The sequence below is a fragment of the Erinaceus europaeus genome, chromosome 3 (assembly GCF_950295315.1).
Source record: "Erinaceus europaeus chromosome 3, mEriEur2.1, whole genome shotgun sequence".
Taxonomy (NCBI): Eukaryota; Metazoa; Chordata; class Mammalia; order Eulipotyphla; family Erinaceidae; genus Erinaceus; species Erinaceus europaeus.
In genome coordinates this window covers 59,603,036-59,615,306 of record NC_080164.1, presented here as the reverse complement: position 1 = coordinate 59,615,306, position 12,271 = coordinate 59,603,036, and positions in this window count along the sequence as shown.

The window sequence follows — 12,271 nt, the reverse complement described above, 5'->3', positions numbered from 1 at the left end:
AAATAATTTGTATGTGTGATGTTAGGGCCTTCAGCATGCATGATTCTAATGCTCCAGTCCAATTTTCTCATTCTTTTTATTTAAACAAGAGATAGAGCAAGACACAGAGAGAAGTAATAAAACCATAGCAGTGCTCCACCATCCCTGATACTTCCTATGTGGTACCAGAGCTTAAGCCCAGAATCTCAGGGTATGGTAACGTAAAAAATTCTACCAGATGAGCTATCCCACTTCCCTGAAAAAGTTTTTTGAGTAACAGCTGAAAATGTAATGCTTTCTTCGGGATGTCTACCATTTCAAAATTCAATTTTTCATAGGATAAACATAATCTTGCTATCATCATCATCATCATAATCATCATCATCATCAGAGTTAGGACCTCATATATGTGTTATTTCACTACTCTCAGGCCAACGGTTTATTCGTATAGATGGACAGACAGAGAGAGAACATATGCTTCCCCGGTGTTATGTTACCATGGTGCCAGAGTTTGAACCTGGACCTCATGCATGACAAAAAAATGCCCTACCCAATGAACCATCTTTCACACCCCACCATATTATTTTAAATGTTAAATAGATTGAAGTAAATTTGAAAACTTCCTATATTGTAACACAAAGACTGATTTCACATTCTACTATATCATTACTATGATCAATCACACTACACGTTTAATAGTATGCTGTCATTATTGATCACTACACAGTCCCTTGTTTTTGTCACCCCATTCCTTTCAACATCTGTTAGGTACAAGTCTTATGCACTTACTATGCCTCTTTTCTATTCACCTTCCCTATTTCTATTAATACAAATATGCACCCAAGAACAAGATACGGCATAGATGTAATAAATGGACAAAAAATGGCATTTTATCCTACATATCCTTATTGAAGTTACTCAATGCTATGCTTTTGAAATCTATTTATAGTCACATACATCAGACAACCTAGAAATTAATGGAGTTACTGACTCACACAAATAATGATGTAGGTTTATATGTATGTTTATTTGTATAGACAAATGTTCCAACTAGAATAATAATCAATGAAAGAATTTAAAAATCAGACTAGTTTTAGTATTGACAGATTATAACCAAAAGCTGATTAATTCACCCAGAAACAACCATTCTACTTAGGTCAAACAACTAGAAAATGGAATTTTTGTCTCAATTGAGTAGTTGTTTAGACCTTTATGAAGGGCTTACAGCATTGTTTCATCTTTGCTGCTTAGTAAAAGGTCTGCTAGAATAATGACTTGATATTTAACTGGAAGTCATTAGTCTTCCTGGAATCCACTTGCCAAGCTCTTAGTATTTTTATTAATATTTATAACATTGATATTTCAAGGATAACATTTTAAATCAACAAAAGGACAGAGACCTTGATTCAACATTTGTCCCACTAAACAACACAGGTGTCAGTGATTGGAGTATCTAATTAGCATAATATTAATGTGTGGTTTATCCTATCAGATGAATTGGTGTTTTCTGAAATCTCACTTTCTGTAAGTTTACATTTTCCAGTGCTAAAGGTTTCTTTAAAGTGAAAACAATAAATCAATTATTTACATAAGTAGGTACTTTAAATATCAGTCTACAAAAAAAACTCAATTAACACTCGTTACTTTTATAAGCATTGATAACATTTTGATGAAACAGAGCAATATTTTCCATCAATAAATATCATTGATATATGTTTCTAAATAATTTAAACAAGTAAGCTACCAATGGTTAATTTCTACTTAGCCTTTTGGTGAGATAAACTTTTTGATTTGTTCAGTTGCTTGTTCATGAGTATCTGGAAGTCATACTTTCCCTGGTGAATGCTAAGAACTTTAAGTTGTGAAGTCCTTTAAAATCGTATACAGGAGGCCTGGGCTGTAGAGCAGCGCCTTAAGCACACATATCACGGAGCACAAGGACCAGTGTAAGGATCCCTGTTGGAGCCCCTGGCTCCCCACCTGCGGGGGAGGGGGGGAGGTGTCACTTCACAGGAGGTGAAGCAGGTCTGCAAGTGTCTATCTTTCTCTCTTCCTCTCTGCCTTCCCCTCCTCTCTTGATTTCTCTCTGTCCTATCTAACAACAGCAACAGTTGTAACAACAATAACAGTAACAACCACAATAAGGACGACAAAAAGGACAACAAAATGAGAAAAATAGCGTCCAGGAGCTGTGGATTCGTATCGCTGGCACCGAGCCCAAGCTATAAGCCTGGAGGCGAAAAAAAAATTGCATGCAGGGGATTGTTAGGTGGCACACTGGGTTAAGTGCACATAGTAAAAAGTGCAAGGACCAGTTCAACAGTCCCAGTTGGAGCCCCCAGGTCCCCACCTAAAGGAGGGAAGCTTCACAAGTGGTGAAGCAGATCTGCAGTTGTCTATCTTTCTCCCTCTCTATCCCTCCTCCTCTCTTTTAATTGAGAAAAACTGTTATTCTTATCTTACTAACAGCTCAGACTTCTTGAGAGATCTCCCATTGTCTCTATCTGCCATATTCTAGTCTGATTATCAGTACTTGTTATAGAGAGGAATACTTAAGCATAAGTATGTTAGCAAAGCTTATATAGGCTGTAATTTTTGAATATGACAACACATTATAGGTAGCCCAGTACTAGTGAAACACTTCTAAAAAGGAGTCTCTTACACTGGGAAAATCATAGGAGATGGAGTAACATTATCCAAGCGTTTTAAGGAAACTTAAAAATATATATTTATTTATTTATTTATTCCCTTTTTGTTGCCCTTGTTGTTTTATTGTTGTAGTAATTATTGTCATTATTGGATAGGGCAGAGAGAAATGGAGAGAGGAGGGGAAGACAGAGAGGGGGAGAGAAAGATAGACACCTGCAGACCTGCCTCACCGCCTGTTAAGTGACTCCCCTGTAGGTGGGGAGCCGGGGGCTCGAACTGGATTCTGGTCCTTGCTCTTTGTGCCACCTGCGCTTAACCCGGTGTTCTACCACCTGACTCCCAGGAAACTCTGAGTTATGATAATGTTACCCATTTGGGAATACTTTAGGATAAAAGGGGGTATCAAAACTTTGATTTCCTTTTCTTTATAACAGATAAAACTATAAAACTATAAAGCAATATTCACTTGAAATTATCACAGGCCACTTACAACTACTTTCTGAAAATAAGGCAACTGTCTAACATATGCATTCATTACAGGCCTACTGTAACTAATAGAAGCTGATGATGAATTTTCTGAAAAACTACAGAATGCTAAATGTGAATTGTCTTTACTTTACAAATATACTAGGCTTGAAATTCAAAGGAAAAAATATACAAGGCAGTGTTTATTATCTATTCTCTCAATTATAAATGTTTGAAGTATTCAATGCAACAACACTGAAGTTTTCATGTTCATCTCTTTTTACAAATATATGGTATTACTATAATGATACTGAAGATATTATGCAAATATATATATAGTGAGAAAGACAGAGAGAAAGGTGATGGCACAAAAATGTACAGCAGCTAATTAAATGTTCACAGAATTTTTTGTTTATTTGTTTGGGTTTTCAACAAAATACACTTTCCAACAGTGAATTCACTAAGAAAACTTTAAAAATAGCAGTGCCTATGTTAATTGTGAATTTTTTAAAAAAATATGTATTTATTCAGGGCTTGAAGTGTACCAGGCAAATAGAGTGTATGACTAGCCATGCCACAGCCTGAGTTCTACTCCCAGAAATATATAGGAGCACTATGGACAATATAAATGGAGTTCCATTTTATTGTATTTTCTTCTGTTAGAATAAAAGAAATATATATTCTGTAATTTTTTTTAATTGTGTGGCCAGAGAGATAGCTCAATGGGTAAGGCTTGTGCCTTGCTCTGGAGGAAGCTATGGTACTATGCCATCTCTCTTCTTTTCCCTCTCTCTCCCTCTCCACCCCTGAATTAAAAAGTGGCAGATTAATGAAACTAAGTAATTGAAATGTCCCAGATTCTCAAATAATAATAATAACAAATATATATAACCTTTATTAAGTTTATATTATTTTAAGTAACTGGAATATAGAGATTGAGGTAAACTGTTATTTTGTGTGCATTTATATCTGATTACCGAAAAATTCTAGTTAACTTCAAGTTTGAAAATAATGTATTAAAACAGGTTGCATTTGCATAGCTTATATATATATTATTTTATTTGTTTTATTTTAATGAGAGAGACTGAGAGAAACCTGCTCAGCTCTGGTTTATAAGGATGAGGAGGACTGATAGGTTCAAAATCTCCTAGGGGATTTTGAAGCTTAAAATATGAAATGTTTTTAAAATATTTATTTAGTTGTTATTAGATAAAGACAGAAAATTGAGGGGAGAGTGGGACATAAAGAGAGGGAAAGACAGAGAGACACCTGTAGTCCTGGTTTACCACTTGTGAAGTTTTCTCCCTGCTGGTGGAGACCAGGGACTTGAACCTGGGTCCTTGCACAGTGTAGTGTAAGCACTTAACCAGGTCCACTATCATCTGGCTGCTGAAAAATTTTAATTGAATATTTATTATGCTATCTCCCCTCAATAAAGTTTAAAAATAAAAGAAGAAAGAGAAAGAAAGAGAAAGAAAGAAAGAAGGAAAGAAAGAAGGAAATGGAAGTTATAAGAACTTTAAAATGTAAAGTATACTTGAAAACATTCCTGAAATGATTTTTTTTTTTCAAATTATGCTTGAAGATGTAATGTATGTCATGGTAATTGTAACTAACTATCCTGTGTTATATATTAGAAAGTGTCAAGTGTCTTATCAAAGGAATAAAATAAAATTATTAGAACTTGCTGACTACACTTATGCAAGGAAAGGAAACAAAAACCAATTTTTTTAACCTAGTAAAAGTGAATTTCAACACAATGACCAATTGCTATGACATTCATAAAGACATAACATTATTTCTATGAGTCCTTTCTGAAATACAGAGAACAAGTTCTCACACACAAAATAATCAGAGAGGGAGTCGGGCGGTAGCGCAGCAGATTAAGCACAGGTTGGCACAAAGTGCAAGGACTAGCATAAGGATCCCATTCGAGCCCCTGGCTCCCCACCTGCAGGGGAATCACTTCACAAGCGGTGAAACAGGTCTGCAGGTGTCTATCTTTCTCTCCCCCTCTCTATCTTCCCCTCCTCTCTCCATTTCTCTCTGTCCTATCCAACAATGACAACAATAATGACTACAACAATAAAACAACAAGAGCAACAAAAAGGGAATAAATAAATAAATAAATAAATATTTAAAAAAATAATCAGAATCTCTGACAGAGGGATAGGTAGTAAGCAATAAGTGTGGAGTTGTTAAATTTGAAAGAAAATAAAGATGAGGGAGTCGGGTTGTAGCGCAGCTGGTTAAGCGCAGGTGGCGCAAAGCACAAGGACCGGCATAAGGATCCCGGTTCGAACCCTGGCTCCCCACCTGCAGGGGAGTTGCTTCACAGGCGGTGAAGCAGGTCTGCAGGTGTCTGTCTTTCTCTCCTCCTCTCTGTCTTCCCCTCCTCTCTCCATTTCTCTCTGTCCTATCCAACAACGACAACAACAATAATAACTACAACAATAAAACAACAAGGGCAACAAAAGGGAATAAATAAATAAAATAAATATTTAAAAATTTTAATAAATAAAAAAATAAAGAAAATAAAGATGACTTAATAACTAAATGATCTGAATTTTTTAAGACATTACTATAAAAGATGGAACAGTAGTAAAACATATGCAAATAGGTTTTTTTTTAAATCCTACTACATTTTAGTAGCAGTAATATCACTACTATATTTTGATACTGTAGTGTGTAACTAGGAATTTTTCTAGTTATGTCATCCCTCTTATCCTTGAAAATTGGTTTCTTTGTGTGGCAGAAAGGAAATACATTTTAATCTTGAAGGAATTAAGCAAAAAAACTATAGAGTGCTGTATTTGAATTGTGAACATCTGTGTATACCTATAATACACAAACACACATATATATTCATAATTTCTTAATGAGCTCGTGAAAGAAAATGATTATATGTTATATTTAGAGAATAATACTCTAGTTCATATTCTTAAAATCTAGTTCATATTTTAAATTCAAGCAAAGATTCTGTCCATCTATATCTATCTACCTATCTACCAATCTATCTACCTATCTATCTATCTTAGATAAGAAGGTGAAAAAAAGGCAGCAAGAGGTAGTACTGCTTCATCACTTGCTAAACTAACTTTGTGTAGTGCTGCCATTTGGTGACTGGGGTCTTTAATGAGAGTCCTCATGCATGTAGTGTACACTGTACAGGGTGAGCTAAATCCCAACCCCCTAAAATATTTGTTTGGTGAAAAGAAAGAAATTTACAAAGTAAGATAGAATAATAAGACTTATAAAGAAAAATTTAACCTAGTGGCACGGAAATCATTCAACTGAACTGGTAGAGCTTCAGAGTTGTATGCCTGTGATTCTATATCCCTAGTGTCACATGGACCAAAGCGGTGCTCTGACTTGGCTGTGTGTGCATGTGTGTATCTTGTGAAAGTCTCTCCCTTTCATATGTAATAAGTAAAAATCCTACAAAAAATAATAAGAAAAAAATATATATACACAGTGAAAACACCTTCACAACATAAAAGTCATTGGCCACAAGTTTAACAACCAGTGGGGTAAAATAATAGCTTAAAAACATAATCCAAATTACGAGTTACTGGTTCACCAAATTAAATACTAGTTGTATTTAACAACTAGTCAAAATGATCACTTTATAAGCTGAGGCATGATGAATTAAATCATTTGTGCCATGTTTTGAAGCATCTTGATAAATATATAGTTTACTAAGTAGGTAGTCAAAAGTGAGGTTTAAAAATTGACATATGAGAGACAGTTGTCAAACCAGTTAGATTTTATTTGGGAAACACTTCCAAGTGCCTACATTTATAAAAAATTGATTCTTCTTCTGAAAACAGATTACTATGTTTTACCTTAAAGTACTGAAATTAGGATAGTGGAGGAGGGGGCACAGTGATATGTGTTTTAACAGAAATATCCTGATGATTATGATGAGCCAAAATCTTAAAGATTTTGAGAGAATCACTTCTGGGGAAAGGAGGTAAGATTAGAATGAGGCATGTACAAGGAGGGTGTCTAACAAAAAAATTATTTTTGACCAGGATAATAATTATAAAGTCTCCACTTTGAATAAATCATTGATTTATACTTTGGTTTAGTGTGACTTTTTTGATCTATGTTCTTATTTTATAACAAAATAATGAAATAGCAGACACTTAATATTTTATGCCAATTTTAATATGAAATAACTCTAACTATAAAAATAAAATTATACAAAGTATATTATGGCTTATTAAGGTATTTCTGTAAATTCATGTGTTATACTTTATGACTATAGTACCTGCATGTTATGTACAAATTTTTTTCCATTTTTATTGAAGGGTAATAGTTTATAGTAAGTACAGTTGCTGACACAGATGTAAAATTTCTCATGTCACCATGATAGATGTCTGCAAAACACTTTTACCCCCAGCCTAGTCCCTTTCACTATCATGCACTGTGACCCAAAAGCACCTCTCACTCCCACTTTCCCTAAAGTCCTTTGCTTTGGTGCAATACACCAAACTATGGGATGATCTTACTCATGGGCCCAGAAGTTGAGAAACAAGAACAGAAAAAGGAAACACAAAGTAGAACTTGGACTGGGTTGGGTGTATTGTACCAAATCAATGAAAATATATTTAATTTAAAACAGTATTGGCAAAACCAAAGAACTGCTTCATTTTTATTTACTTATTTACTAGAACCTGATAATGTCAGAGGTAATGTCTGAAGATTTCATTGTAGTGGGAATGTCATCTTTTGACACTAATAAAAGAAACTGAGCTTCAACTTGTTTAGTTAGGCAGAGACTAGAATGAAAATTAATCATGTCCCAAAAAAAGGTTGATAGTGTAGAAATCACTTTTCTTTCTTCCAGTCACTTCATTGGGTAAAGTGTCACCATGAGCAGAAAGCCAATCCTTCATAATGATGATTTACAGTTGGAAAGTGCCTTTAGGATAGATTTACCGTTGCCCTATTCACAACACTATTTCTATCACTAAAAGACATTTTTTTCCTGTTAAAAGTAATGCTAGGTAAGGACATATACATCAGAGAACATTAATAAACACTCTTCTTTTCCCTCTTCCAGTAGACAGAAAAAAAAATGCACTGAGAGAATGAATCAAATACTGAGTTTTTTCAAAGTTTCTTCAGGCAAGAGTAAACTTTTTTGGAAAATACTCAATTAGATATGTGCATTATTTTGAAATTTCAGGGTATAATAACTTCAAAAAGTGAATATAATGTTCACATTTTGCTCTCAGGTAAATTATATAATAAACAATAAATAAGTTAGCTCCCATTAATTGGTCACTTATGCGATAGGCCTTGAGCTATTACATATAGATATTATCATTCACTCTTTGCAAAAGGATAGAATAGAACTTGGAAAAATTACCAGGTTTAATTAAAGTTATGCAATTCATTTTATAACCAGAATACTATAGAAAGAGATGTTAAAATGTTATATCTCAACTGTGGTTCAATAACAGTACTTTCATAAAAGAAGTTTTAATCAAGTAAAAAAAAATAAGATGTTCAACAGCCTCTTAATAACAGCCTCTCACATGTAGACAGATGTGTGAGGGAACCATGTAGGTCATCACCCTCTCCTGTCTCCCATCCTCCCGTATCTCCAAACTCAGTGGCCAGTCACCTAACTCAAGTTGGACATGCTAAGATCGACCCAGTCTGGAAAAGAGAAATTTCCCATGAGTGGTCATCCCACTTCTGTTTATCTTGTCCATCTCCAAAACTCTCTCCCTTTACACTATCTGAACTGAAAGACGCTTTGAAGAGGGTTAAACCGGGAACGGCTGCTGACTATGATAACATCACCCCAGAACTCATTCTTAACTTGGGCCCCGCGGCAAAGAAGTGGCTCACTACATTCCTGTCCCACATCTTGGAATCCGAATCTATGCCCAAAATATGGCATCGGGCGAAGATAATAGCAGTTTTGAAACCAAAGAAAGACCCAACACTGGCCGCCAGCTATAGACCAATTTCTCACCTCTCCGTGTGTTACAAACTCCTTGAGAGGCTGCTTCTGTCACGAATTTCTCCTCTTACAGAGAAATTCCTATCACTCGCCCAAGTTGGTTTCCGCCCAGGAAGATCTACCTGAGAACAAGTCCTGGCCCTCTCAACTTACATTGAAAATGGATTCCAGAAGAACTTAAAGACGGGTGCTATCTTTGTTGATCTCACAGCAGCCTATGACACGATCTGGCACCGTGGTCTCCTAGTCAAGATCTCAAGATGCCTGCCTCCATGGGTGGCCAACACTATATCGTTTCTTCTCCAAAACAGAAGATTCCGGGTGCATCTGGGTGACAAGTCTAGCAGATGGAGACTTGTCTCAAGTGGCCTCCCCCAGGGCTCTGTTCTGGCTCCTACGCTATTTAATATTTACATCAATGACCTCCCAGAAACTTCTTCAAGGAAGTTCATCTACACCGATGACATCTGCTGTGCAACTCAGGCATCCAAGTTTGACATCCTCGAGGGAACACTGACGAAAGACATGTCTCTGATATCTGATTACTGTAAAAAATGGCGACTAATCCCTAGCACTGCAAAAACAGTATCTGTTGTTAAAATTTCGAAGGCTCTGGCCGGGCGGGTTGGCTTCACGGTGGTGAACAGAGACGCGGAGACAACGGCTGGGCAGGGAAGCTGTATTTCTTTATTCAGGAACAACGATTCATAAACTAACACAAACTAATCACCAAACAGAACTCTGCTGTCTCTTTGCGGCGGCGCAAGCACTCTCTCTTTTACTCTCGAACTCAAGAACTCTCTACTCTGGAACTCTGGAACTCTCCTACTTGGGAACCCTCTGCAACTCTGGCACTCTCGAGCTCAGGAACTCAGGAACTCTCTCTCTCTGGCACTCTCTCTTACTCTCTAACCCTAAAACTCTCTAACTCCGGAACTCAGGAGGTCTGTCACTCTTGAACTCTGGAACCCTCTCCCGGGGTTCCTTTTGGGGCGGGGCCAAGCGGGCCCGTGAAATTAGCAGGCCTGATCCAATTCTCTTGGCGGGGGGGGGGGGGGGGGCGGGGGGGAGGGCTAGAACAAGCCAATGTAAAGCATACGACAATTCCCCCTTTTCTTTTTAACTAAATGACTATAGTATCAAGGGTGTGGGGTGAACAGAGACATATATAACAAAAACCAGCATGTTGCCAAGGGAAGGCCTGAGGGGGCCATATCTGAAAAAAAAACATTTCTTGCCTCTGGGGGGCTACTTGCCTCGACGGGCAATTGCATGGGGGCGGGGAACGGCTTAGAGTCCCACAGGCAGCTGGCTGCAACTTACTTACTATGAAACAAAACTTGTTATTAGCATAACTACTGCACGATCCAGCGTTTCTAATAGAGAAGTAATTTGAGACTTTTACATATTCAACAACATCTTTTAACCTTTTGTTACACCCATTCAAGATGGAGACACACCCTAGGTGTGGGCCGGAGAGGAAACCTCAGGCATGAGAATAATTAGCATAGCCATTGTGCGATCTACCATTTCTAATAGAGAAGGTAGTGTTTTACATATCAACAAGTCTATTTAACCTTTTGTTTAGACCAACTTAGTTAAAATATATTGATTGTTAACTAATTTTTACCTTAGACTTTAAATGTAAGTTAATTTTATCTTTATGAGAATTATATTGAAAACCTTTTTCATTTAACTTTGACTAGTAAGAATTTAGCCTAAAAGCTATTGTTTACCAAACTTTAAACATACACATAAACATGGTCATTAATACACAAGGAGAGAAACCTTTATTACGAAGACATGTCATTTTAAACACGAATTTAAATCTGTACTGTCTTAGTGGTTGGGGTGGGGGGGGTCACCATTCGGCAGTGGCTTCCCGCACAGCTTCATTCCTGAGCAGCTCCACTTCTAGGAATTGTAGGTTGCGATCTCTGCACAAATCTCTGTGTACTCCAGCTTGTCTGTCTTCAGACCGGACCGGCAGCTGGAGATCTCGTGTGCCCAGTTTCTGCAGGGAGCCCGGGGGTCCGGGAGGCCCGGGATGGTTCCAGAATTCATAGAAAGAGGGCAGGCAGGCCAGGCTTGTAGAAGGTGTGGGCATAGGTGCCCAGGGGTGGTGGCCATGATAGAACGCTGCGGCCCTGCCCCATGGCCCTGCCATGTCTGCTGCCCTGTTCGCAGTGGCCGAGCAGTGTGGAGGGATCACGCGTCCAGTGCCCTGCGCCACACGGTGGAGAGCCGGCTCCTGTGGGCTGGCCTCAGGCTCTTGCATGTTGGCCTCGGGCTCCAGCATGTTGGCATCGGGCTCCAGCATGTTGGCATCGGGCTCTAGCGTGTTGGCATCGGGCTCTTGCATGGTGGCGTAGGCCTCCTGCGGGCTGTGGGGCTGCGGGGCTGCGGGCGCGGTGCGCGGGGTTGTCTGGGCGCAGCCGGCTGGCTGGCTGTTTAACCAGGTGGAAACAGCAGCTCCGCGCCTCGCCTCCCGCCCGCTGGCTCTTCCCGCTGGCTGTTCTGAGTTCGCCAGAGCGCGTGGAAACCACAGAGTGGTCCAGAGATAAATGTTCCAGAAACAGCAAAACAGTCTCGTGAAGAAAGAGCAGAGGCCTTTGGAGATCTCTTCACAAGCAGAAGAGAAGGCCATCGTGCATAGGTAGCCAAATTGTCTTTACTTATCTGAGAGATGCGCAGGTCAGGTCCATGTGGGCACCATTTGTTGTTAAAATTTCGGAGGCTCTGGCCGGGCGGGTTGGCTTCACGGTGGTGAACAGAGACGCGGAGACAACGGCTGGGCAGGGAAGCTGTATTTCTTTATTCAGGAACAACGATTCATAAACTAACACAAACTAATCACCAAACAGAACTCTGCTGTCTCTTTGCGGCAGCGCAAGCACTCTCTCTTTTACTCTCGAACTCAAGAACTCTCTACTCTGGAACTCTGGAACTCTCCTACTCGGGAACCCTCTGCAACTCTGGCACTCTCGAGCTCAGGAACTCAGGAACTCTCTCTCTCTGGCACTCTCTCTTACTCTCTAATCCTAAAACTCTCTAACTCCGGAACTCAGGAGGTCTGTCACTCTCGAACTCTGGAACCCTCTCCCGGGGTTCCTTTTGGGGCAGGGCCAAGCGGGCCCACGAAATTAGCAGGCCTGATCCAATTCTCTTGGCGGGGGGAAGGCTAGAACAAGCCAATGT